This window comes from Pteropus medius, unplaced genomic scaffold (genome assembly GCF_902729225.1).
Source record: "Pteropus medius unplaced genomic scaffold, Ma_sr-lr_union100, whole genome shotgun sequence".
Lineage (NCBI taxonomy): Eukaryota > Metazoa > Chordata > Mammalia > Chiroptera > Pteropodidae > Pteropus > Pteropus medius.
The window spans coordinates 439,318-460,856 of record NW_024348242.1 but is presented as its reverse complement, the minus strand read 5'-3'; the positions used below and the strand labels follow the sequence as shown (position 1 = coordinate 460,856).

Genomic DNA, 21,539 nt, shown 5'->3' with positions numbered 1-21,539 from the left:
CCCTCCCCGTGACCGGTTCCCGGCAGGGCAGGTGACCCGGCCAGGCAAGGTGAGATGCAGTCCGTTCTCGGCTGCAGCTGGTGAGAGGTTTCCAGGGCCGGCCTCACAGGGAGGACCCGCCTGAGGATGAAGGCAGCCGAGACCGGTCCGAGCTGCAAGCGGCAGCGGTGACACCCGAGCGCCTAAAGCCTGCTCTGCCCTTGAACTTGCCGTTCCATGAGCCCTTGGGCTGGACCCAGTGTGAAGTGAGCTTCTGTCAGTCACAGGTGGAGCGTGAGTCTGTGGTGGAACCACACAGGGCAGGGGTCCCTGGAAGCAGGAGGCTGGGTTTCCAAGCGCCTGCAGGCGGAGCTCTGAGCGCGGTCAGTGCCTGTCACCGCTTCCCCAGGTCCGCACGGTGGCGCCGCTGAGCGCTGGTCCTGCACAGGCCCATGGCCCTTGTGTGCTGCCAGTCCAGGTCCCCAAAGAGGCTCTGACAGTGGCCCGGCCCCCTGGCTCTAAACCGTGGGCCATGCTAGTTTGGAAGGACGCTGAGGCAGTTCCCACCTCGGCCACCACTGCGCCGTCTCGACACTCTGCCCCACCTGCACCCTCCTTGGGGGATGTGGCGTCCCATGCTCGCAGAGGTATCAGTCACCTGCCACTACACAACAGACCACGACCTGCGTCTGGGCACATGCTGGTGGGGAGGGGTCGTCTCTGCTCCTCAGTGTCAGCGGGGTGGCCCGACGGGGCCGGGGAGCACTTCCGGGCGGCTCTCACGCGCGGCTGCCACTGAGCTCACTCAGAGGCCGCGCTTTGTCCCCTGTGGCCTCGCCGCAGGCTGCAGGGAAGTTGCGTTCTGGGGCCAAGCGTCTCAGGAAGAAGCATCGCCTTTATGACCTGACCCCAAAGTCACATGACACCTGTCCCGCCGTCATCAGCTATTCGCGCAGACGGTCGTGGACGTGGACCCCTCGGTGGGAGGGCTGTCGGCGTCTCGTCTAAGGAGAGCATGGAGAATGGGAGTGTCGTGGGCTGAGCCGCGTCCCCCGGGCCCCCGTTCTGACACAGGGCCCTTAAAGAGGCGAATAAGGCAGGAAGAGGGTATCGGGGTGAACCCTACTCCAGTAGGACTGGGGTCCTGGGGAAGGGGTCGGGACGCAGACACACACAGAGGGATGACCCCGTGAGGACTCGGCCGTCTGCGCACAGAGGCTTGAGAAGGAGCCAGCCCCACCCACCCCTGCATCGCCAGCTTCCCGCCTCCAGGATGCGGAACAGGAAATGTCTGTTCTTCCAGCCACCCTGACTGTGTCGGATACCTCGAGTCTCGAGGAGAAAGAGACGGGCAGAGGCAGAGACACCAATACCCGAGGCAGGCTTGGCCCTGGGGGTCGGGGCGGGGAGCGGGGACATAAACTTTTTGCTGGGGGAGGGGGGCCAACAAGACACAAGGCAGGTTTGAGGGTGCCTTGGCTTCCACACGCTTTTGGTACATCTCTTCATTCAAGTCTTAAGACAGGTTATGTTTGCAATCTGCATGGAAACAAAGTTTCCATGTCTGAAACATGGGCTCAGCTGTGTGGTTCTCCCTCGCCCACGGCCCCTCCTTCTGAGAGCTCCTGGGCTCCAGGCAGCCGCAGCCGCTTCCCCTAAGGTGTCCTCTCCTGCCCCCCAGGGCCTCGGGAACCCGAGCACTTACGGTCCAGTCACAACCAGAGGCCACCTCCCTGCATAGAAATAGCCGGCTGCAAGCTGACTTGTTCTGACCACGGCACAGGGCCTGGCCAGAGCTGCTTAGATGGAGGCCTCTAGGCACAGATGGGACAGATGGCCCGGCCAGACAGCAGGCCCACAGGCCCCCCAAGACTAGACCTCGGACCTCCCCAGAAGGGCCCACCTGCTCCCCGCCCCCGTGCCTGCCCGTGCCCCCCATTCCCCCGCCCCCCTGCGGGGTCTTCAGGACCTGGGGGGGCCTCCTGCACTGGGGACCAGCAGCTCAGGCTAAGATGCTCCTGCAGGTTGCAGGGCAAACACCGATGGCTCCCTCCCCAGATCAGTGGCGATTACACTCAGACCAAGAGCCCTAATTATAGACGAAGTGCCGTTGACACAACTGTCCGGCGCCACGTTGGTCAGCAAACGCTGCCGCCCCTCGGAGGGTGAATTAGCCCATCAGAGCCACAGAAGAAAAGGAAAACATGGCATCTGAAATATTTCTGCTCCCGCCTCTGCAAGAGAGAGACAGGCTGTGACACTTCTTTCCTCAGAGGGCTGGCTCGCTCTGTTTGGCGACGCTGCTTCCTGACGGTGCTGTGTGTGGGGACGCTCGTGGAGGTGGCAGACGGGGGCTGCCTGGGCCCCGCGCCCCCAGAGCTTTTAAGTCCTCAGACAGGGGCCTCGGCCCTGCCCGCCCCCATGCCAGCCCCGGTCACCGCCACGCCTTTCTGACGCCCACACAGAGCAGGGCGGTGGCTCCGAGCTCAGGCTCGGACCAGGCAGCGCTGAACCCCACTGTGGCTCTGCTCCCACACAGCCGTGGGGCCCTCAGGCGATACCATTCGCCTCTCCGTGCCCCAGTTTCTGCCCCTGTAAAGTGGGTGTGTAATGCAGCCTTCCTCGAGGGGCCTTACGAGGATTAAATGAAGCACAGGAGACTTTTAGGGCAGTGAAACCACAGTGTGACACTGTTTGGTGGGGACGCTATGACACGCTGCACTGTCAAAATCTGCAAGGGCCCAGTGGAGAGCCCCGGGGGGGGGCCCAGGGGAGCCACGGCGGAGGGCCGCAGGGGGGCCGCAGGGGGCGTGGAGGGACACGGGGGGACATGGAGGACTCTGTTCTTTCTGCTCAATTTTCTGTAAACCTGAAACTGCTCTAAAATTAACAAAGTCTATTAATTTTTTTAAATAAACCAAAAAATGTCCGTTTTCACTTATTCACTACAAATCCCCTCATGCTAGTCTCCGTACTCGATGCCTCATGTCCTCCCCACCTGTCCCCTCTCGCCCGGTCCCTGGTCTGTCCTACCCGGACGAGGTCTCTCTCCAGGGTGTGTGTGGCGGCTCAGCCGGCTCTCACCTGCACCCCTCCCCCTCCTCCCTCACAGACCCCGATCGTTTTGCGTGGCAGTGGGTTAGCTTCAAACACTGCATGTCCCAGATGCCCTTGCAGGGGGACACCTGGGGATTTCTGGGAAACCCTTTTGCTCTGACTTAAGTGCTGCCCTTTCTTCCTTCTCCCATTTTGAAGGTAGATGTGATGATCGGCGGTACAGCAGCCGTCTTGTCGTCACGAGGTCGAAAACGCACAGCAAGGATGGTAGAGTGGTAAGTGAGCCCAACCCCCCCACCAACACCCACAAGCAGTGGTTTGAGCCCTCCCTCCTGCTTATCCCCGTTTGCTTAAACTGCTGTAGTCAGGTTTCTGTAAGAAGCAGCTGAACATAACCCCCAAGTGATGTGTGCTGCCTTTGGGACCAGCGCCCGCAGCCTGCTACCCTCCGTGGCACTGGGGCAGATGGCCCTGAACCCACGCCTTGGCCTCCGTGTCCCAGCCCCTGATCAGCGGCTAGGTCAGCGTCAAGGAGCCCCCATGACCCAGCTTCTGACCGAGCCATGAGAAGCACCAGTGGCCAGAATTCAATAGAAAGGTAGACAGGCTTTCTGCAGCAGGAGCCTCTGGAGAGCTGGGCACAGGGGACTTCTGCACTGGTCCTCAGCACGGGCTTCGGCCAGTATGGGAAGGAGCGAACGACTCATCCCAGCTTGAGCTCGAAAACGCCCCTGCTCAGCCTGGGTGGGCAGAGCCGAGGTGGCAGGCCACCACCCCCGGGCGGGCTGGGCCTGAGCGCTGCACGGTGGTGCTGGTGGCCCGGGCACCGCAGGGCACGTCCTTGCGGGCGATACAGGGAAGGGAGATGCCTCTGTGGGTGCCGCGTCTGTTCATCTGTTTGAGCGGTGCAAGCAGATGGGCTGCTGCTGGCAGCTCCGCTTCCTCTTAATTTGCTTAATTTAAACAAAAAGTAACTTCTGCATTTTCTCTGAGCATTTGTGCATCTCGGCCTCCCCCGCTGGGCCGGAAGCTCAGCCACATCGGGTTCTCAGCACCGCCCTCTCAGATGGAATCTCTTCTTTCAGAGCGGCTCCCACGGGCGCCTCGACCTTGAGGCTCGGAGACCAGTTTTGCAAAGATGACTTAAGAAATCGTGACCAGCTTTGAACCAGGCTCGGAGGGTGCCGCCAGCCATGGACATCGGCCGCCCCAGTCCTTCCTGCAGCAGACGGGGAGTGGCGGAGGGGAGGCCCATGGTCATTCGCCGGGCAGCACAATACTCCCTCCTGGCCATGGGAGGGCTCGGCCACAGACGGCCGTGAGGAGAGCCTGCTGTGTGCAGGTGCAGGCCACAGCCCCAGGTGGGTAGAAGCACCAGCCTCTGTGGCCAGCAGACCACAGGGAAAGGGTTCAGGGAGCTGGAGTCTTGCCTCCGGCCCCACTGTTAGCTCACCATGAGACCTGGGCAGCTGGTTTCTCTTCTCTGAAGTTCGATTTCTCCTACCAGAATGGTGTAGGTGTCAGTCAGGGCATGTTCAGTCACCACACACAGCAGATGTCCAGCTGAAAGCAAGAAAGAGCATGCATTGGCATCAGTGACCAGAAGGTCCAGGCGTAGCATGAGCTTCAGGCACGGCTTGATCCAGGAGCTCCACCGATGTCATTGAGGCCAAGACTCTCCTGGCAGATTCCCTGAATTGGCTCCATTTCAGGCTGGCTTGTCCCTCCTGATAACAAGATGTCACCAGCCGAGTATCCAGGCCCTTGGGACAGAGGAAGCCTCTTTATCACTCCTGTGGGCAGAGCTCTGGTGGCTTGGCTTAGGTCACACGGCCTCCCCTGAACCAAACAAATGGCCAGAAGCAGGTGACACTCTGATTGGCCAGGCCTGGTCACATGCCCACCTGTGGGTTCAGGGACGGTGTCAGCTTCACCTGAAACATCTGCCTGGGAGAACTGGAGAGAAGGTGTCTTCACAGAAAATTCGGGGTGCCATTACCAGAATCGGGGTTGGTGCTGGGTGCCTGTCTCATCACCCCTGACCCCTAGTGACTTGATTGACCATGAGGCCCGTCGGCCTTGAAGACCACGCCCAGCAGCACCCCAAGGTGTTGCAGGAACAACGCAGCCAGGGAGGAAGCTGGTCCGGGAAGGCCCTGCAGGTTGCGGTCTTGGGTCCCTGTGCAGGGACCTCAGAGGAGGGACGGGTCCTTGGATCTCAGGGGCTCGTGAAGGAGTCGGGCTCAAGGGCCATCGACCCAGGCGGGCCAAGCAGATAGAGGGAGGACGGGGCAGTGTCCTTGCTCACTGTCATGCCCCCAGTACCCAGAGCTGGCTGCACGCGGCAGGCGCTCAGCAGAGTGTCGGCGAGTGACCGAGCGAGTGAGAAGCAGCGTGGGGGGTGCCAGCACAGGCATCGTGGATGTCAAGTGGCGCCCGGGCCGGTGGCAAGGACAACATGGAGCGACGGGGGCTGTGGCAAAATGGGGAGCCCCCTCCTGACAAAAGTTCGAGGCTGCCTCTTAGCTTCAGCCAGCTCTCCCCAAATGACCTCAGCACCACCAGAATTCCCCATTTTTAAGGAAAACCAGAAACCTGTTTTTTATGAAAAATGTCTTGAGTTTTAAGTCTTTGCTACCAACACGCTATAGGGACGGAAAACTAAAGACACGTCCAGGTGCCCGACTCGGCCTGTGGCGGTCATCTCGGAACCTCCGCTCTGGTCCAGGCAGTGACTGAGAACTGGCCCAGCTCTCGTGGAGCGAGGCCTGGCCACCGTCCAGCGGGATAGGCCACATCGTTTCCAGCCCAGCTTGGGTTCCATTCCCAATCCTCAAGGCCAGGAGCAGCTCTGATTGAAAAATGAACCCACGGAGGCTCCGGGAAAGCGCCCGGCCCCGCCTGGAATCCCGCCGGGGCCTCTTCCCTCGCTGGTGGGCAAGGCGGCACCACAAGGGAGTCAGCTCCTGGGATGTGAGCCGTCCCCAGAAACAGAAGGACGAAGATCTCGCCAACTCCCTGGACAGAGTCAATGTCACCTTGATAGAAAAGTGGACAAGGGACTACATGACCACATGGTTTGTTAGGTAATCAGCCTTAATCTGGATCGAGTGTAAAAATTAACACACGAAAGGCTCTCTGTCCCTGGTCCCATCCGAGTGCTCTCAGCTAGAACAGACCCGACGAAAAGCAGCTCAAATAGCAAGGGACAAATTCTCTCTCGTTCGAGGACCTTAAGCTGGCTGGTTGAGGGCGGGCAACCTGAGCTCGGTAAAGCTTTCTCCTTGGGGCTGTAAGGCAGCCCATGTTCATGTGTCGCCCAGAGCCTGTCCTTCCATGTCCCAGCAGCTCCTGGCCGACCCTCCCCGGGTCCTATCAGCGGCTCAGCCCATTGAATTGCACGATTGGTTGCACCTGAGCAGAACCACCTGGGGCTGGGGAGGCGCCACCTCCCCTAGCTCACCCTGCTGCCTGCAGTCTAAGCAAAGTTCGTTAGCCGGGGGAAAAGGTTGCCTGGCAACCAACAGTGTCGGCCACATTTTCGCCAACCACCTTCCGCTTGGTTGGACGCCACCTGGGATGTACAAAGCCAGGCCCAGGGCAGCATGGTGGCCGAGCCAGCAAGGCAGATGGCCACCCTTGAGGCAGACCGCCTGGGCTACCAGGGCCCCAGCCCATCTAGCCTGGCACTGTCACCCGTCGCTCTCTGTCCCGAAGAGCAGCATCTGCACGAGCTCCCTGAGGCGGGTCCCTGGGCATGGCTTTCATCCTCCTGGATGCCAGCAACCCCAGGTTCACTCTCTGCAGCCAAGAAGAAAGAGGCCCAGGGCCCGCACAGATAGACAGGGGTGTCCTGTGTATTCACTTGTTTCTACCCAGGAGTGTGTCACAGGGGCTGAGAGAGGCATTTTGCTCAGGAAATACCTGCTGGACAAGTGCACACACGTATACACGCACATATACACACGTGCCAAGCACATGTGTGCACAAATACGCAACACGTGCATAAACATACATGTGCACACACACGTGCACGGATGTGCATACCTGCACATATGCATGTACGCCCCCACACAGCACCCACGGCACCCAACGTTTAGGTCCACCCCCACAAAAGAAGAAGCTGATTTATGTTTCCAGTTATAATTACATTTCCGAATCCATTCGCGTGACTATCCCTCAAACGCGGGACTTGCTGGGTGGCAAACGCACGTGAGATTTATGATTGCAGAAGGGCCAGCGCTGGGAATTTTAATTTTTATTTTACTTGAAATTTAACACCAAACAATAACACCTCACTAGGACAGACACGTCTCCACTTTCAATTAAAGGAAGCGCTCTCTCTCAGCAGAGTCCCCGGAGGCCGCCCGAAGATCGAAGGTCGCACCACTGAGGCGCAGGTGGAAGAGGCTGAGCCTGGGAGGGACAGGGACGCTGTCAGGAAGGCGGCCAGGCACGTGGCCAGTGCAGCCTGAGTGGTGGCTGCAGGGCCGCAGTGAGCGGTGGTCAGGAGGGTGGGGGAGGAGCTGGCTGGTGAAGCCACTGCATCGGCCAGAGGAACAAAGAGCTGGCCTTGGGGACAATGACCCCAAGGCGAAGCAGAGTTAACTCCAGAATTTGTGGTCGCTGACCCTGAGGGTACACCCTGCCCCAGGCTACCAGCGAGGAAAGGCTGGCCTGCCAACCTGCGACCTTCTCACCCCATTGCCCCCCTGAATCCTGCCCTCCGTCCATGCCCACATTTCAGAAGTGCAGACCCCTCCATCTGGCTGCTGGGCCCTGAGACAGCTGACCATTGTGCCCGCAGCCCTTCCCTCCCGTGTCCTCAACTATCACACCTGTGCCCACGGCCTCCGCCTTCCACGTGCATGGCCCTCACCTGCTGAGTCCCCAGCTCTCCATTTTCGACATGAAGGACCATAGCCACCCACCGGCTTCCGAGAGAAGCAGGGCCGCCTGGAGCACACGCCAGCACTGAGTCGAATTCAGGGATGAAGAGCAGGCACTTGCGGGTGAGCGCTGGGCCCACCGAGGGCCACACTGAAGTTGTCCTTGCAGGACCCAGCATCAGCGTTGGCAAGAGAAACAATACACAAAGAAGGGCACAACCAACAAGGTCGAAGGGGGCCAAGAGGGGTGCGCAGACGGAAGGGACACGCCTGACCCAGGCGCCACCTCCCAGCACCCCCGCGCGGTCACCGGCTGGGAAGGCCTTGGAACCCTGTCCTTTTGGGGCTCTAGGGGGGCTCGGCACGCAGGTGAGGTCGAGTGAACCATTGGCTATTGCTGATTAAACTCAACCTCCAGCCCCCCCCTCCTCCCCGGAGGCCAGGGGCAGAGCTGGTTCCATGCTTGGTTCCCAGGCCACCAGCTCCCACCCTGGGCTGTCCAGGAGCCCCAGCCACCAGTCGTCCTAGTAACATACAAAGGACACTTATCGCATCAGAGATTCCAAGGGTTTTAGGAGCAGAGACAAAATACAGATTTCTTATCACGTCACGACCAAGTCTTCATATTTTATGGCCATATCTAAAGTTAAGCTGCGTCTCTAAAAGATGATGCGAAGCTTTTACTATTCCCGTAAACTTTTAAAAACTACCCTTAGCAGGATCTTTCACGAAATGATCGTTGAGAAATAGTTGTTTGCATTTCAAAAACTCCTTTAGTTTCCTTGTCTCATCTTAAATCCAAGAAAATGGAAATTTACCTTTTCTCGAGAACAGGCTCTGCAGCTCGGTCACATGCGCGTGCCCGTGGGCAGAGCTCGGTCGCGTGCGCGTGTCCGTGGGCGAAGCTCGGTCGCGTGCGCGTGCCCGTGGGCGGAGCTCGGTCGCGTGCGCGTGCCCGTGGGCTGTCTGCCGCGTCACTTGCCTGGAATAACCGTCGGCGAATACTAACGCCGGATCTTCTCTGGCAGAGGTGACGGGATGGAGTTTTTGCATTTTATCTTTGTACTTTTCTGCATTGATTAAATTCTTTGTAATGAATGTGCTTGGTTTTTATAAAAACGAGAGAGCCTTTCTGCAAAGGACCGACCCAGAGGGACTAGAAGCAAATGTGCCAGGATTTCACCAGTTGTTAATACTGGGTCACAGACAATATGAGAATTTCTGTGCTATTCTGTGTTTTTGAAATCAAGGTGTTTGGGGGCGGGGTGCATGCCGGCCCTCAGACTTCTGCGTTCTTTGTCTTTTCCCAGTTCAACGGACTTCGCTCCACTCCAGGAGTCGGGGCACCAACACGGGATCATCCCTTCTCTGGAGAGGGGCCGGCTGGAGTGGACGCCTCTCCTGGCACAAGTGAAGCTGTTTGAGGCCTGTCGACCTCAGGGCACCTAGGTGGCCCGGGCAGAGTCAGGGCCAGTTAGCAAGGCTGCGATGTCCTATAGGGAAAATGGAGTCTGACAACTAAACCCAAGGTTTCAGCCCACATTGGGGCTGGAGAGCATGAGGAGGGGCTGGGACCCCAGAGGCACCGGGGTAACTGTCGGCAGCCCCAGGCAGAAGCTCAGAGCCTAGCCGCTTCCCATGTCAGAGCGGCACCGGTGAGCCCAGCCCTTCACCCCTGGGGAAGCCACGTGTCCACGGCTGACCCCCGAGGGCACGCCAGCCACTGGAGGAAGCCCTGGGCGTTGCGGCCACCAAAGAGTAACCTCAGAAACAAAACCGTGGGTGCACTTTCTCAAACTGCAGCAACGCAGGAGGCGCCGGCACCGAGCCCACACGATGTCAGGAGAGGGGCCGTCTGGAGCCGGACCTGGCTGGCCGGAGAAGGACAAGGAGCGGCCTTCGAGGCCCCACAAAGCAGCGAGCTCTCGCAGTTCCGTGGAGCACTTGGTTCCAAGTTTTGCATCTGTCTCGGCTGTGGTGTCTGGGGCGGTTCCCAGAGGGCCACCAACAGGAACCACCTCGTAACGGGCGTGAGAGGACAGCTGGACGTTTGGGCAGCTGCTCTCTGTCCACAGTGAGCTGAGACTTGATTATTTTTTTATCACTAAATTAAATTTCTGCCCTTGCTTGTCTTGTTACACTAAATCTCTCTAAATCTTAATAGACTGCAGCTTCTCCCCGCAGCTCGGGCCACTGATAACCGAGTGTGGGACTCAGGGGCCCAAAGCCAGAGGCAGGTGTGGGAGGGGACGAGGGGACACGGAGGCTCCTCACAACCAGATGACTCTTGCACCTAAGAATAGCTGCAGACATGGGGAGAAGCCCGGACACTGTGTGTGAGGAGGGATCCAGGCACCAGGGAACAGCTGGGGACTCGGGGCTGTCCCCAGCCCCCGCTCCAGTCTCGCATGGGGCTTCCTGACACTGGCCCCGCCCCCTCTTGGTGAGATGATCCAATGGGTCTTCTGGCTGCACACCGGGAGCTTGGGCGCCCTCCCTGTCCAGCTGGGTGTGGGGCCTTGTGGGCTCACGTGTGTGGGGCGTCGGGGGCTCACAGATGTGGGGCGTTGTGGGCTCATGTCTGTGGGGTGTCGGGCTCACGTGTGTGGGGCACCAGGCTCACGTGTGTGGGGCGTCGTGGGCTCACGCGTGTGGGGTGTCGTGGGCTCACAGATGTGGGGCGTTGTGGGCTCAGGGGTGTGACAGCGCGCAGTCACCAGTGGTCACATGAAAATCCATCTGGAGACAAAGCATCTGCTCTGACAGGTGACTGGCGGGGCTGTGATGACAACTGAGCGTTGACCACGCGTCCCCCAGTTTAATGTGTGTAAAGGGGCCTATGAAACTGTGGGTGTTTGTCATCTTAAACGAAGGACTCCCATATCCCCAGACGCCGGTCGGCTTCCTCTAAGCTGCAGGAGCCCAGGGACCGTGTCGGCGCACCCCGGAGCTGCTGTGCAGGGGCCAGGGCGTTGATCTGAAATGCCAGTCACACAGCCAGGCAGCGGAGCTGGGCAAGGGAGCCCAGAAACCAAGGGGGCGTGCGAGGGCCACACCTCCAGGGCCGGGGGCAGAAGCTGACAGACCCAGGACCTGACAGCCACATGCCACAATGTCCAGCGTCTGATCATCGCCAACTGTAAATATGCGGAGAAGCAGGGGCACACGCCCCAAGCCCCGGAGGGGAGACGTCCGCGGTAGCGCCTCAGCCACAGAGGCCGGGGTTTGAACCCGCACGGTCTGGTCCGCGGGTTCAGGCTATCGGGAGAGAGACAGGGACAGAGAGAAAGGCCACTGGGAGCCAAAGCTGACGCTCACTGGTCCCTTCATAGCTGCTGACCCCAGGTGTCCTGCCGGAGAAGAAACGCCACTCTTCCGGCCCTGACCTCTCTCCCTTCTCCAGGGTCTGGGGAGGTTGTACTGGCTGCAGCGCGCTGCTGCCATCTAGTGGGCATGTGTGGTCCTGCATGTCCCGGGCAACCGTGGCGCCACCTCGCCTCCTGCCCCCCAGTCCTCAGGAGGTGGCCAAGCCGAGCTCACCCAGCTGCCCTACCTGTCAGCAGGTGAGCCGTGCGGGGGGTTAGGTTTACACTTCACCTCCAACAGTTCATTGTCCAAACGGAGAGTGACAGCAGCACAGCACCGTCACCATGCTGCAGACTGCTTCTCCTCCGTCCTGTCTGGGACCAGCTGCCCCGCACTCCGAGGTTCCTGCCTCGTGTCCTGACCTTGATGGCTCTGAGGAACATTGGTCAGGTATTTTCCAGACCATCCCTCAATCTAGTTGGCTTGCTCGGATGTTGTTCTCAAGTCTCTGGGATCCTGGGTTTGGGGATAACTGGACAGAATTCACCGCCTTCTCGTCGCGACACATCAGGATGCGTGCTGTTAACGTGGCTTACTGCTGCTGGCCTTGACCTCTGGGCTAAGGTGTCAGCCAGGCTCCTCCCCAGTCAGCCCACTCTTGGAAAGGGGCTGTGGGCTGCGACCCCAGGGCCTTCCAGGGCCTGTCCCATCACTTCCTGCTGGATGTCCAGAGGGGCTGGGTGGCTTGCCCACGTCACAGCCGCGATGAGAACAGGGCTCTCCACCCCTGGAGAAGGCACAGGTTCAGGCTGAATGCAGCTCCGCACATCCTCTGGGCTTGAAGACCCAGGTAGGAGCAGAGCAGGTGGGCATGGGAGTGGCAGGCTGCTGGTGCCCAGGGAGGACCTGGACATTTGCAGGGCAGACGGGTTTGGCTCAGGGGACTGGGCAGAGGCCCCCCGAACAGCAGCCAGAAGCCAGGGAGGAAGCCACATATCCCAGCCCTGTGAGCCCCGCTCCCACCTGGCTGAGCCCCAGGAACACCCCCAGCCTGGGCAAGGACCTCATCCCCCCACCTGCAGGCCGGGGCACACGCAACCTTGGGTGAAAGCACAGCCAAGGCCCCGTGGGACTGGGGCCAGGACTGGCTCTCCCAGATGGGCAGGGCTACTGTGGTTTCTCCCTAAGGGAAGGCGAGTCCCCTTCCAGTACCTGTAGCTCACCTTTCCCACGCCTGGATGCCCCCCGCCCCAGCAAATAAAGGCACCGAGGCGGTAGGGCTGCGGATCCACCCACAGTGCGGGGCCCACCCAGCCTGTGGACCCCAGGGCGATGCCCCCTCCGTCCACTAGGTGTCGGGCTTGGCCGTGCTCTGTGTGCGGCCACCGGCAGCAGGAACCGGACTGGGGACGCACTGCCCGCACGCTCTCCCCGCACGGCGGCCGCTGCGAGTGACGCCTGTGGGCCGCCCTCCCCGGCCAGGGCCAGAGCAGTTGTGAGGGGAGCCCACGGGACCCCACACGGCCCCACGGGCGGGCGGCCTCCCCCCACACCCCGAGTCCTCGGCGCGCGTCACCTCGTCGGCGCTCCTTCCCCCTTCCTGTAACTGCCGGGTGTCGGTAGGAAACCCACCCCATCCTTCATTTATAGAAGCAGGCAGGGGCTGTTATGGGTCATTTAGTCATCGTGGCAACCGCCAGTGGCCTGAAAGGTTTGCAGAGGCCTGATTAGGTGGCAGCTGCTGTGATGGGAAGTGAGGGGGACGGCAAATCAATGGGGTCTTTGATGGGGCTCCGCTGGGAAGGTTTGGGGGTCAGCCGGCCCCCACTGCAGCTGAGCCCAGATGGAAACCAGCGGGGCAGCTTCGCCTGTCCTAACGAGCCTCGTCAGAGGGTGAGGTGTCCCCGCCTCCTCCCCTTCCCCCTGCCCCCCACCCCGCTCACCCCCGCCTACCCCGGGCCCCTCCCAGGCAGAGGGCAGCGTCCCCGCACCAGGCAGGGCCCCTGTCTGGCCTCCAGCGGGGCCGTCCTCAGGAAGACCCCACAACTCCCAAGAGCTCACGGCCACGTTAAATCGGGGATAGAAACTGGACATGTGGTAAAATAATCAGCGACCACTCGTTACGAGAAGGCTGCTCTGTCCCAGTTCTCGGTCACGTGACCGCCTCCCCGCTCGGCGCCCCAGCCGAGTGCTCCCCGCCCAGCCCGTGCCCGCATCACTTTGGGGCGGTTTCTCCTCCCTCCCGCAGAGTGTATCAGGTGTGAACGATCGTTCTCTCGTGTTACAGATGAGGAAGCCGAGGCCCTGCAAGGTTAAATCACCTCCTTAAGTGAGCCGTGCCGGGCACGGTGAGCCGGGGCAGAGCGAAGACCCGATCCGCGAAGCCGGGTTTCTGACCGACGGACCGTGCCTGGCCCCCCAGTGCTGCTGCCAGCCCCCGTGGGGCAGCTGCCCCAGCTTCGCGTCTCCCACGGGGGAAGGAGAAGCCTTCCCGGGCCGTTTCCAGAGCGAGTCCACCGCAGTCCCCACGGTGGGACCTCCCAGCTCCCTCCAGCTTCGCCCCGGTGTCCGAGACGCCCGCGGACGTCAAGCCGGCACACGCGAGCCGTGAGCTCCGCCCCAAACCGAGTGCCTGCGCCCGGCTCTCGCCACGCTTCCTCTGTCCTGCTGGCTCTCACCCGCTGGCGACATTCTCCATTGCAGGTGAATTAGGGCCCCAAATGGACCAAGACGGAGGAGGCCGCCCGCCTTCTGGTGGGGTCAGCCAGGTCGCGGGTGAAGCAGGAACCTGGGCGGACGGGCCTCGGGGTCGGGACAGAGGGCCTGTCCTGGGCGCCTATGGTGGAGGGCCGGCCTGGCGGCCTGCCCCGCGGGGACGCACGCAGGACTCCAGTGAGACGGGTCATGTTCCTCCAGCTGTCTCCTTCCCCGCTCCCCCCCGGACGGAGCCATTATGAGATGTCCCCAAGCCATCAGGGACAGGTGCCGTCACGACCCCTGTGTGTGTGTAGGGGGTGGGGGACGCGTCCCTGGCTCAGGCGGTTTCTGACAGTCGCACCAGAGAGTACGTGGATATCTGGGAACCCCCAGGCCACGCCTCCGGCACCGTGGAGCCCAATGACCTTAAATCAGTAGTTGGTCGCTACCTTCTCTTTGTTCCCAGGCCATTGATGAGTATCTAACCTCCCTTTCTCCTTACCAAGAGGCAATTTTTTTAATTGGATTGCTAGAGTCCTTTGTGGCAAGACCGACTGGTCCCTGCACGTGGTCCCTCCACGGTAGTCCCCCCACGTGGTCTGGGGAGCTGAATTTCTTACCTGGCAATTCAGGGTAAGAAAGCTGCCAGACTAGTGTCGCTCCTGCCGCGGAGGCGTCCAGGACTCAGGGTCCAGACCACCTTGGCCACTCACCACTTCCCCTCCCCGAGACCTCCAGGGTTTCTGAACTTGCCCAGGACGTGGCTGCGGCAGGAACAGCGTTGCCGCATGGGCTGGACTCCCTGGGGTGGACACCCAGACGCTCACGGCCACCTGGACGGGCCTTTAGGGCTCATGTGCCCTTTAAACAGGCACAAAGGAGAAACCGAAGCACCCCAGCCACGTGAGCGCAAGTGGATCTAAGCGACTGCTCGCCGTGTTCAGCTCCCATGGGTCGCGCGTGGCTCTAGCTTGGGGGTCCCAGCCGGGCCCTTCTTCAGGAAGACAAGCGGGACGACCCCGGGAGCAGAGCCAGGCGGTTAGGAGGTTGCTAACCGCCTCATTCACCTGAAGCGGGCCAGTTGTGGCCCCGGCGGTCAGGGCAGCTGCCTGGCTCAGTGAGGTGACGACGTGACAGGCTCAGCACAGCGTGCGCGTCTGCCATTAACACTGCCGCAGGCGCCCAGGCTCCCTGGGCCGGGGCCACTGGGCTTGCTTTGGCTGATGGACAGTGAGGAGTGCTATATGTACCATCCCCGAGCCGGCGTTGAAGAGCCTGGTGCCCCCGTGGCTCTGCTCTCTTCGCCGTGAGCCCTGTGTGTCCCATGATTGGTTCCATTCTCAAGCCAGGTGACTGCCGACAGGCCCCCAAACCCGCGTTGCGCCCGCTCGCTGCCCAATGGGCCTCTCTCCCGTCAGCCCCACCTACAGTCTCAGGCCTGACTTTGATTGGTACAGCCCGGATGATGGGCTCGTCCTGCACCAATCACTGTGCGGTGCTGCTGCCAGTCCTGAAGCAGGAACCAATCAAAGCTGGACCGGGGGCTAGTCCACTCCTGTGCACACCTAGCCCGGAAGGCACACGTGGTTCTACCTGGAGACACGGGGGGCGTGGTCAGGTAAGTGCAATGGCCGTCCACTGCACCTGGAACCAGACAGGACAGCGTGGTATCCCCAGGACGGGGCGGTGGGGGGGAGGGGAGAGGAAGCTTTGACAAAGAGTCCGAATTGCTTCTCATTGAACACTCCCTAGCTCAGCCACTCGCTAGCCGTGTGACCCTGAGAGTTACTCGCCTCTCTGTGCCCGTTTGCCATCTGTAAAATGGGGCTAACAATGTACCTACTCACAGGGGTGCGTGTACACTCAGTGATTAATGTGTGCACGATGCTCGAGCACCGCTGTGCACTCTGGGTTTCTACTAGGACAGCGGAAACTCCATCCTGGAAGTCTGTGGGCTGACTCAGCCTCAGATGCTCCGGACCCTCCAGAAAAGACGCAGGAGGACCTCCCCAGGAGGACGCTGTTAGGGAGATCAAAGTACCTTGTCATGGCCACCCTGGAGGGTGACAATGGCCTCAGGCAGGCGCATCCCAGGCCCCGGGCCTAATTGTCTCCTTCACGCCTAATTAGATTTCCTTGTAAAGAGATAAAGGTCATTACTTCGTATCTGTGCAGCTTCTTTTTCTGCAGGATTGAGTTCCTGGAAAGGGGAGATAGTTGAAAGAGCGAGGGACATGGAGGGGAGGAGGCGGGTGGTAATAGACTGTGGATTACGATCTTGATGGACTCAAATTGATCCTGCAGCCTGAGAAAATCGAGTGCGAGGGAATCAGATGTCCGTTCACTGCGACTGCGTCGGTATCTACACCCAGCGCGGTCACGACGCGACCCCTTAGAGACGCGTGGGAACCACGTGAAGAGCAGCTTCTTCCCGGGAGGTGCCAGGGAGACTGTCATCGTCAGTAAGCAACAGCACAGACACGCTGCGGTGTGGTGAGAGCATCCAAGAGTGCAAGCGAACTGAGCGTGTGGTCCCCGCAGGGCATGGGCTGTGGGGTGTCACCTCTCCCAGTTTGGACTGGGGAGTGGGACACCCTCAAGAGGACTCAGACCCGCCCGTCCCTCAGACGGAGCCCCGGGAATCGGATAATCCAGCTCTTCAGCCCCTTGATGCCAGGCTAGGGCCATGCTTCCACCCAACACCGCCAGAGTCCCTGCCACCGTCATCCCTGAGGGATCTAGAAGTAAGGTATTTGAACATTTCTGAGAAACAGCCCTGTGCCCCATTCCCGGGCCCTAGGAGCGGAGAGTCAGACCCCCGTCACTTGTCATATGGGCCTCCCTACGGGACAGCTCTCACTGTGGCAGCTGCTGGCTTCATCAGGGCAGCAGGACGAGAGAGTGAATGGGCGAAGCCAGGGTCCTTCCACAGTCCAAGAAGGGACACACCACGACTTCTGCCGTTTCCACTCATCGGAAATGGGCCACAGGCTCCGCCCACCCTCTAGGGCTGGGGCCATGGACGCGTGCCCTCCAGCAGGTGGCATCTGGAGGTGCCGGCGCAGGGGCGGAGCAGAGCGAAGAGAGCCTGCTGGGCCTGAGCAGGAGAAAGACGGCGAGGTGGCCGCACATGGAGACCTTAGACGCTGCTGGGAACAGGATCTCTGGGCTGCGAGGCTGAGAGGCGTCTTGTTTTTTAGCCTGAAGACGGAACCGGCCAGCCGCACACTGGACGGGGTGCCTCCCGCGCCCCGGGACCCTCCTCCCAGCAGACAGGGAGGGGAGAACCGGCGGGAAACCCCAGGACCCAGAGTCCCGAGAGCAGACGCCCACCCACGCCGCAGCGCCAGCCGCCCCACCCGCAACCGCGAGGGTCACACGTCCAGTTCCTAAACGAGTTAGTCTCCGCTAGTTAGTCTCCGCTAGGCTCACGCTCCCATTTAATCCGCTCTGAGGCCAAGGCAGCAGGCGGAGTCAGTTTTTAAGGTTGCCGCCCACATCCAGGCTCCAGCGGTTGCCCTGGGCAACGGTGCAGGCCGAGCCAGGCCTGAGAGGGGGTGACTCCCCGTTCACGTTCATCCCTCCGCCTGCGGCTGGGTTGTCAGTGTGTGGATGTGAGGAAGGACTTGCGTGTGGAAAAGCAGATGAGGACAGCGGGGGTCTGCCAGCCTGCTCCCTCCTGCACCTCTGTTCCAACATCCCCCCAACTGACGGTCTCTGACAAGGACCCAGGCGGGGTGGGGAGACACACAGCACCTGCCCCGGAAGATTAGATTCCCAGGGAAACTGGTCCAAGACGCTGCCTGTCCTCCTAAGAAGAAGTCTGAGCCCTCCAACAGAGCTCCTCTCTGCGGGCTGTCCCCCGCTCCCTCCGGACCCCTGACCACGAGCGTCTGCCCTCTGCCTCAGGGCCTTCGCGCTTGCCAACCCCTTCCTGCCTCCCCGCTTCACAGGCCTGGGTCCGCAACACCAGGTCTCAGCTCTGTCGCCTCCTCGGCGGCCTTCCTGGACCCGTCCGTGGTGGCACCCCAGTCACTGTCCTGCACCTCACTTTCGCATCCTGAAACTGACTTGTAACGAGTCTCCCAGAGCCCAAGTCTGTCCCCAGAATGGAAGTCACAGAAGGTTGCTGGCCTAGCATGTCATGTCTTCCCTGTACCCTGGGGAGGAAGGGAATGGATGGCTGGGTGAGAGCATGTGGGGTCAGGACAGCTTGAGAGAGGCAGGGAAGTGGACGTGGCCCCAGCACTGGGTCAGGCTGTGGGGACAGTAGTGGAGTGGCTGAGCAGAAAATGCATCTGGCCAAACAGCTCAGGGGCCTTAGGACACCTGTCCAGACACGAGCCCAGCTGCCCACCTCAGCTCGGCCTGCAGATGCCCTGCCCCAGCCCTGCCCTCTGTCCTGCAGGCAAGCTGGCCAGTGCCCCTGCACCTGGATGGCGGCAGGGAGGCCTCCCGGGGCTGTGACAGCCTTGATGAGGAGGCCGCCTCTCACCAGGGGACTCGTCTTTGTTCAGGCAGAGGGTCTGGATGCTTCCAGCCCATGTTCTAGTTTCCCGAATTCTTCCCAACAACTCCGGGGTGGCAATCCCAGTATGGGACGAGGCAGAGGCGGGGAAGGGGGGGTGATGGGTGCTGGGCAGGGACCACCCCATGTCTGAATCTTCAGCCTGCAGAATCGGCAGGTGTGCAGGAGACACCACCTGGGTGCCCCGGACTAGGTACAGGAATTTCCCTGTGCTGGGGCGGCGACCACCAGGTGGCAGTGTGGGGACATCCCACCTGGGCCTGGTGGCAGTGGCCCAGATGGGCCAGAACAGACTGGGCGGGGCAAGGACTGGGGCAGGTGGTGCGAAGGCGATGGCCGGCCTCCCACACGAGGCCTGGGCAGCAGGGGTCTAGGGTAAGACATGCTGAAGCACCTGCATTTCCAGGCCTGGCACCGGCACACCTGCACACACCTGAGCATGCCTGCCACTCTGCCCACGAGCAGCCTCACCGTCCACACTGACGTGGCCTCCACTAATGTGTGTGACCTTGAACAAATCACCTAACCTCTTGGTGCCTCAGTTTCCTCGTCTATAAAATAGAGTAATAACAGCACCTCCCTCCTGGAGCTGCCCCAGGATGAAATGACATCACGTGTGTAGGACACAGGACGATGCACATACAGGTGATGTGAGGGCTGCTCCCGGCAGTGGTCCAGGTACAGCACCTGCGCCTGCCACGGGCCTGGCGCAGCAGGTACCCACCAAAGCAATCCATGTCTGAGATTTGTAACTCGTCTCTTCCTGCACTGGAGGCGGTGTGAAATTAATACACGGAAACCTCATTTAAAATGGAGCCAGGAGGCCACAAGGGGGAGCCCGAGGGTGCAGGACCGCTGGATGCCAGTTACAGACCAGGATGGGAAGAGTCCTCAGTTAGGGGCGGGTGGGGACAGCTGCACCTTGCAAGCTGATACAATGTTACTACTCCAGCAAGGGAGGTTTACTTCCTTGCCAGCAACTATTCCCAAGAAACATCTCCCTGAACTCTGCTTCCTCCAGAGGACTTTTGTTCAGAACAGCTCCTCCCAACTTCCTCCTGCAAAGTAACATTCCTTTTCGAGTGCTCCATTTGCCTAGAGCTTTGCTATAGCTTATTGTCAGGAATGGCAGTTTCTCTTTCTGAATAAACCCACTTTGCTGGTAAGATACCTGGAGGTTTTACTCTTTTAGGTCAACAGTAGTAGATTGTATCGAAAGTGGCCAACCCAACATTTTCCGGTCCCACTTGCTCTTCCAGAACCTTGCCACAGCCCCGCTGCCACGAGGTAGGGCCCAGTCCCCTCGCTTTGGGACCAGATGAGCCTCCTCCATGAGTGGCTGTCTTGCTGGGTAGGATGGCCAGCCGGGATGCCGCGCTCCTGCTGAGGCTCGGTCATCGGGTGGCCAGTCTCCACGTGGGTTTCTCCCTGTGCTCTAACATGTGCACCTGGAACCAGCTGTGAGGAAGCACTGGCCTCGAGGACAGGCCAGTGTCCAGATGAGGTCTCAGGCTGACCCACCAGACCTGGGAGAGGACCTCAGCTTCAGCTCTCTCCAAGGGGAGCCAAGACCAGCTGTCCCCTCCAAGCCCTGCCCAGATCGCAGATTGCTGACAGCAGTGAGTGCTGACCTGGTTGTATGCCACTAAATGTGGGGGTGCTGTGTTAAGCAGCAACGAGGAACCGTTACCAAGCTAAAGGGGTTCATGCTTGGGGTGTTCCGTTCAGGAACTAGACATAGTTGTGGTTTGGTTTGGTTTGATTTACTTGCAGCACGTAAAGGCGGCAGGGGATTCACATCCAAAGCTCTGACCCGACCCGACCCCCAGAGGGGGCATAGCCATTGCCTGTATGCTATTTGGCCAATTATATGTTAATTCCCCTTTTGTTGGTCACTTATATGTCAGCTTCTTCTTTGCAGTTGGCTACACTTGTGGGGCTGGGCTCCTGTCAAGCTCATCCTGTTTACAGCTGCATCTGCAAATCGCTGTGCTACATTTTAATATTTAGCAAGAACAACATTTAGTAAGAACTGCCCAGACCTTGAGACCCTTATCCTATCTAACGTAACTGAAGTGCCTACCCAGCAAGGGACCTTGGACGAGCCACTCAGCCCCTCTGTGCGTGTTGTCCACACCTGTAATTGGAGATAACAAGGTGCCGATCTCGCAGGAGTCTGTGAGCATTAAACAATATGTGTACATTGCACCGGGTTGAATAGTGTTCCCTAAACACGCATGTGCCCCAGGACCTTAGAATGTGACATTAGTTGGAAATAGAGTCTTTGAGGATGCCATTAGTAAAGATGAGGTCATCTCAGATGAGGGTGGGCCCTGAGTCCAATGACTGTTGTCCTCACAACAGAAGCAGGGAGTTGAGGGCTGGCTGTGGGAAGTGGAGGCGGAGGCTGGGCGCCTGGACAGCGGGGAGCGCAAGGCGGCCAGCAGCCAGCAGGTGCTGGGGAGGCAGGAAGGGCCCTGCCCTGGAGCCTTGGCTGTGGACTTCTGGCCTCCAGGCTGGAAGAATGTGCTCCGTTTCTACTCACCCGGCCCGAGGTGACTTGTCACGGCAGCCGGGATGTTCACACATGCGTAAAGGGCAATAGGCGTTTGCCGACGACCGTCCTGTGCCCACAACAGCTCTGCCATTCTCCACTGCTGATGGGGGAACGACGGCACCTTTAAAGTGACAGTAACATAAAACCCCACTTCCTGCAGGCCCGCCGGCTCCTGAGGGGACTCTCGTGCTGGGATCTTGTAGAAAGCACATTCCTCCGTGACAGACGGGACTGTCCTCGTGGCAGTTCGCACAGAGCATGGACACTGTGGGCACGGTGGACAGGAGGGAGGAAGCCGAGCCCTGGCCGGCCATGGGCGCGCCCTGCTGCAGCTTTCCCCACGCCCAGCACCGAGTGGGCGCTGCCCCAGCGATCCCAGTGGCCCCTGGGCCCCTGCTTCCCGGGAGGGCCTCGCATGTGCAGCCCTTCAGCTGCCACCTGCCTTTCCAGAAGCAGCTGCTCAGGCCGCCAGCCCAGCTGCACGCACGGCGACGCTGCCCCAGGACGCAGAGCAGGCTGGGCTGCA

The 21,539-nt window shown here is 60.3% G+C and overlaps 1 long non-coding RNA gene across 2 annotated transcripts; it reads left to right on the top strand.

Moving 5' to 3' along the window:
• Positions 1–12,629: 12,629 nt before the first annotated feature.
• Positions 12,630–19,626, top strand: LOC120615968 (uncharacterized). 2 transcript variants are annotated; one of them, XR_005656402.1, is made up of 3 exons: positions 12,630–12,850; positions 13,519–15,546; positions 16,233–19,626. It is a non-coding gene; the product is annotated as an uncharacterized LOC120615968 (long non-coding RNA). The 2 variants fall into 2 exon arrangements; XR_005656401.1 differs by having other exon boundaries at positions 12,630–13,124.
• The last annotated feature ends 1,913 nt before the right edge of the window (positions 19,627–21,539 follow it).